Raw genomic sequence first — 6,576 nt, forward strand, 5'->3', positions numbered from 1 at the left:
TTTTTTTAATTAATTTAATTTGGTTATTTGGGAACGTAGGATTTTTTTCATTGAAATTGATCATTTATTTATTTTATAACGAATTTAATGTAATAATTGCATTCAATCATTTATTAATAATTATCTTTACATGTGTGAAAATAGAATAACTTTTACCAAAATCATTTTTGTTTTTACCGCTACCAGGAAGTTTTGTATTCCCTGGGGTTATCAGTTATTTAGTTAGCAACCTAACTAAAAAAATGATGAGCGGATTCCGATGAAACTTTCAGGGTATGTCTTAAATTGTAAAAGGAACAACAGTTAAGATTTTGAAGGTTGATCCAGGTAGATAGTGCCTGGTGGACGTCTGCGCTCTTTGAGTTCTTTTTTTGTGTATTTCAATTAATTTTTTTCGTGTCTTACAGAAGGTTTGTTAAAAAAAACCTTCTAGAGTGGAGGATAAAAGACAGCTGGAGCGTCTGGTGATAGAAAACATCACCTCTAAACCCGCTAATCATCCATCAAACTGCAGGAAGTCTCACATTTCATTCAAAAGTTGGGGCTGGGGATCATCACCTCAACGCGTCTTGAAGACTAACTTACTTTCAAAAGCTGCCATTTTGTTTGTCTGTGTTTTTGAGCGGGCGCACACTTTCCCAAAGCGGTAACACAACAGAGTGTTTGTGCGTGATAAGGATGAGGAAGAGGTGCTCACAGGCGGGAAGGAAGGAAAGGAAGGAACAAATGTGACAAAAAGGCAGATAGAGAATCCTCATTGATCACGCGTGTTCAGAGGAAGATTGACCCAGTGGTGTGGTTTGCCACACACACACACACACACACACACACACACACACACACACACACACACACACACACACACACACACACACACACACACACACACACACACACACACACACACACACACACACACACACACACACACACACACACACACACACACACACACACACACACACACACACACACACACACGCACATTATTGTATTTGTTACCTTCTTGAGACCTCCGAAACATGCCTACCTCTTTAGGACCACCCTTTCTAGATATATGAAAAATTGTATTTACAACATTAATAATATATACATACTATGAAATATAAAAAAGGTAAGCTTTTTGTAAAAAAATGTTTTTGTTTTGTAATTGGTTTTTAATCTTCATTATTTACTTGAAGTTATTACAGTATGTCTCTATATACATATTTATTTTTTTATAAATTTGGGCCAAAGGGGGCACATTTCAATTTCTTACACACACTTGTTATTTCATATGTTGACCAGAGGGGGAACACTTAAAAATGTTTAAACACACTTGTTATTTCATATGTTGACCCTCCTTTTTGGGACCACCCTAATTTTGATAGATTTCACCACCAGGAGTGCAAATGAGACATTCTCTATTAGATGCAATGGTTTTCCGTATTGGGACCATGATGTATGTCCTAACTTGTTCACCGGTCCTCATATGGAAGGTACTTTTCCTTGTTGATGTCTCAAAAAGGGTAGAAATACAAGAACACACACCCCCCCCCCCCCCCCACACACACACACACACACACACACACACACACACACACACACACACACACACACACACACACACACAACCACATATTTGTATTTGTTACCTTCTTGAGACCTCCGAAAAATGCTTACCTCTTTAGGACCACCCTTTCTAGATATATAAAGATTTGTATTTACAACATTAATAATATATACATACTATGCAAATATTAAAAAGCTTGTTGTGAAAAATGAGTTGCAAGAAAAAAGTCACAATTTCACAAGAAAAACTTAGAATTTTGTCAGTAATATAATAAAAGTCGTAATTTTACTCAATGCAAGTCAAAATTTTACAAGAACAACTTTACATTTGTGCAATATTATGATAAAAGTTGGAATTTTACTCGACAAAAATCACAATTTTATAAGAAAACAAAAAAATGTTGTCAATATTATAATAATAATCAGAATTTTACTCAAAAAATGTCACTGTTTTACAAGAACAACAATACATTTGGCATTATTGTGATAAAAGTCAGAATTTTATGACAAATGTCACCATTTTGCTTTGAAAAGTAATAATTTTACATCCATCCATCCATTTTCTACCGCTTATTCCCTTCGGGGTTGCGGGGGGCGCTGGAGCCTATCTCAGCTACAATCGGGCGGAAGGCGGGGTACACCCTGGACAAGTCGCCACCTCATTGCAGATAATTTTACATTAAAAAGTAATAATTTTACGAGAAAATATTGCAATATTACAGAAACTGAATTGTTCCCAATTTTATAAGAAAAAAGTCGACACATTGTGAGAAAAAGACTGCTTTTAGTTAAACAATTTTTTATTTTTTTATTATTGGTTTGTAATCGGTTTTTAATCTTCATTATTTACTTCAAGTTATTACAGTACAGTACACACACTTGTTATTTCATATGTTGGCCAGAGGGGGAGCACTTCACATTTTTACACACACTTGTTATTTCATATGTTGACCAGAGGGGGAGCACTTTTAAAACCGACAAACAGTCAATTTGAAAAATCCCTCCTTTTTGGGACCACCCTACTTTTGATAGATTTCACCACCAGGAGTGCCAATGAGACATTCTCTATTAGATGCAATGGTTTTCCGTATCGGGACCATGATTTATGTTCTAACTTGTTCACCGGTCCTCATATGGAAGGTACTTTTCCTTGTTGATGTCTCAAGAAGGGTAGAAATACAAGAACACACACACACACGCACGCACACACACGCACACACATACACACACACACGCACTAAGTATGAAAATAATTAAAGAATTGACAACTTTGATGATATCTTGTGTATCAAAGTGATTATGGAGGATTTAAAGGATTTTTGACGAGCGGTTTTGCAGTACATCCCCATAAACAGCAAGTGTTCCTGTCTAATAGAGGATCTTTGAATAGGGTTTTTACAGACCACACTTTGTTTTAATCCGCCTGTCACGCCCTCGTGACTGTTTTAGAATTATATTTCCTTTTTCCCTGTCTGTGGCATTTTAGTTCTTGTCCTATTCCCTCCCTTCCTCTTTCCGTGCACAGGCGTCCACACCTGCTACCTGATTGGCAACCGGGGGCACACCTGCGCAAAAGGTTGCCAATCAGTCTCCTATTTATTACGGCCATTCGTTACTTCTTTCACCTGCATATTGCTATGCATAACATTTGTCAAGAGAAGTTCCATGACTTGTGCATTTATTCTAGCACTCGCCTTCCTTTGCTGTGGGTTCCCACTCCCTCGTGAGTGTCTTTCTTTTGTTTATTCAATCATATTATTTTACCCGCCTGCCTGCCTGTCGTCTTCGTCTGCTGCATCTTAAGGTCACGTTACTGAAGCTGCCTTCCACGCTTCTACTCCTGACACCGCCTCGCCAAACTTTTCTGAATCACCATTTTTTTAAACATTCAACAAACTCGCCATAGTTTCTTGCATTAGAGAATCTGCTGGTTCTAGTGCTTCACTGATCACTACGGTAATCCAATGGACTGCGTCACAGCTGGCTTTGATACAAAGCAGAGTAGAGGTTTGTTCACAGAGCAGCGTGATCAATCAATCAAGCAGTTCACTTAAATGTGTGTGACAAAGAGGGACAGGAAGCAAGCTTTTTACAAAAAAGTTTAGCGGAAAAGATTCTGGCCATTTTGAGCGTTTAATTGACCCCACAAATGTGATGCTCCAGAAACTCAATCTGCTCAAAGGAAGGTCAGTTTTGTAGCTTCTGTAACGAGCTAAACTGTTTTCAGATGTGTGAACATGATTGCACAAGGGTTTTCTAATCATCAATTAGCCTTCTGAGCCAATGAGCAAACACATTGTACCATTAGAACACTGGAGTGATAGTTGCTGGAAATGGGCCTCTATACACCTATGTAGATATTGCACCAAAAACCAGATATTTGCAGCTAGAATAGACATTTACCACTTTAGCAATGTATAGAGTGTATTTCTTTAAAGTTAAGACTAGTTTAAAGTTATCTTCATTGAAAAGTACAGTGCTTTTCCTTCAAAAATAAGGACATTTCTATGTGACCCCAAACTTTTGAACGATAGTGTATATCTGTATCATGAATCAATTTAAGTGGACCCCGACTTAAACAAGTTGAAAAACTTATCCGGGTGTTACCATTTAGTGGTCAATTGTACGGAATATGTACTTCACTGTGCAATCTACTAATAAAAGTTTCAATCAATCAATCAAATTGTTGGTGATTCAATGGCCAGTAGTGCGTAAATGTGTTTCTGTATAGTATTTCTCCAGCAATGGTCATGTGGTGAAATAAACTGTATGGTATTTTGAGAGGTAATTATTGAAGTCGGACATCACTGAAGGCCGAGGTGGGAAACGCCCGGCCCGCCACTGCATTTACATGTGACTTGCCTGGTTCAGTCCCTGCTTCTGTTGCACCCCGGACTCGAACCTGAGTCCGGCGTAAGAGACGGGTCACATTTTGCTCGATTGCTAAACATGACAAGAAAGTTGTCCAGCAGGTAAACAAGGAGGGATGTTCACATTTCCTTGATGTTCCATGTTTTATGGTAAATGGGTTATACTCGTACAGCGCTTCTCTACCTTCAAGGTACTCAAAGCACCCTGTTATCGATCTCGCATGTAAGTGACGTCAATGCCACGTTGGGGCCACATTGGGGCCAGTGCGCGTTTATACCGGAGTATGATAAAGATCACATGTTACTTATAATTTAAACAGTCAGCTGTAAAAAATCTGATTTGGTCCATTTTGGCCTGCATTTTGACGTCTCGGGTTAGCCTTCCTTAGCTCCCTGGCAGATAAATATTTCCTTCTTCTTTTCTTATTCCTTCTTCAAATATTCTTGCTGTTAACTGGGTCAGCCTTCAAATCTTTCTCTGTATTCTCTCAACTGTTCTTTTTCACTTTTTTATTTGGTTTTGGCATGTTGGTGTCTTGATTCTTTCTCTCTGAACTCTATAATTACAGATAGAGACCAGCATTACATTAGAAACATGTTTATTTGTTTTAAATAGATTATTAGAACGATGATTATTGAAAATAATCACTGATTTTAAGACTTTGTGATCACAGTTATTTCAAAATGTTAGGATTAAACTATTCGACACCTCCGCTCCGGACAGGCTAACCTCCTCCAACCTCCGAGGACAAAACTACGAACAATGGGAGACCGGGCTTTCTGCTCCGCCGCTCCCAGTCTGTGGAATGCTCTCCCTGACCACCTGAGGGCACCACAGACTGTGGATGCTTTTAAAAAAGGCTTAGAAGCCCTTCTTTTTAAAAAAGCCTTTTTTTTTTTTTAGATATGTGCATACTAGCTATAGCTATTTGGCTGTTCTAGTTTTTATTTCTATTTATTTCTTTATTATATATATTTTTTTATTTTTATTTTTATTTTTTAATACATTGTAGCACTTTGAGATTGTTTACTCAATATAAAGTGCTTTTTACAAATAAAATCTATTATTATTATTATTATTATTATTTTCCATTTCATTTTGTTACTACCAAAATGTTCATGTCACCACCAAAACTTTATCATGTTTCGAGTGTGACAATTCTAGCTAATTTTGACCATAACTAAATAATTCCAGCAAGAATATGGCTAGCAAACACATCTTTGAAGAGTTGTACACACATATAAACATAATATGTTGCATAAAAGCTGAAAAAGTTTACATAATTGAAGAGAATATGTGTTCGGTAGTGACAGTTTTTAAAGATACACACTGATTTCTAGACTTTGGAACACATTTATTTAAAAACTACAGGATTGAGTTACTTACCATGCAGCCTTGAGGGGCAGAAATGCAATGTCACTTCCTGGTCAACAATTTAGGGGTGTGGCCTAAATTGAGAATCAGCCACGCCTCTAAAACCTTTGTGTTTCGGTAGTGACATAAAAACTAGGGACAAGGGGCTGTGTGGTTGACTACATAGCTAAATTAAAGACGCTACAGGACACATGAAAAGTTCACCTTTCATAAACCAGCTTCCTTTTTTTTATTTTTTATTTTTTTCTCATGTCATTTATTTTATTTATATTTATTCCGGGTGTATATTTACTATCTGCCTATGTTGAGAAGAAAGTGATGTACTAATTATTTTCCATTTGTGACTGTATCTTTAACTTATGTAGGACCTGGGGAGGGGGTGGGGGGGAGTTTATGTGTGTATGGGGTATTTGTTGGGTTAATGTTCTTGGAAGTGGGTGGGAAAAAAAGGGGAAAATGTGATTACTGTTTTATTGTATATTGTAATACCTGTCAAATTCAATAAAAACATTTATTAAAAAAACAAAACAAACTTGGGACATGATTTTTGAGCACATTTTTTAATTTGAAAATTAAACCTGAAATAAATGTATGTCTTTCAACCTCAGTGTAAACGTAATCACCAAGATCTTTTTAAATTACACCATTGAAACAAATCTAAAAAAATTTTTTAAGCGGTATTTTCACAATTAAATTTTATTGACCAAACGCATATTCCACTCTAACCTGGTATTGAGCACTGTATAACGGATAAACCACAGAAACCTTGACTATACTTAT

General features: G+C 36.9%; 1 protein-coding gene across 1 annotated transcript in view; it reads right to left on the reverse strand.

The window, feature by feature from the left end:
- Positions 1-6,241, reverse strand: part of LOC133645603 (uncharacterized) — a 37,150-nt gene extending 30,909 nt beyond the window's left edge. The window contains exon 1 of the mRNA XM_062040437.1: positions 5,809-6,241. The gene's annotated coding sequence lies outside the window, so the exon portion shown is untranslated. The remainder of the gene's footprint in view (positions 1-5,808) is intronic.
- Between the last annotated feature and the right edge of the window lie 335 nt (positions 6,242-6,576).

Source organism: Entelurus aequoreus, linkage group LG03 (assembly GCF_033978785.1).
Source record: "Entelurus aequoreus isolate RoL-2023_Sb linkage group LG03, RoL_Eaeq_v1.1, whole genome shotgun sequence".
Taxonomy (NCBI): domain Eukaryota; kingdom Metazoa; phylum Chordata; class Actinopteri; order Syngnathiformes; family Syngnathidae; genus Entelurus; species Entelurus aequoreus.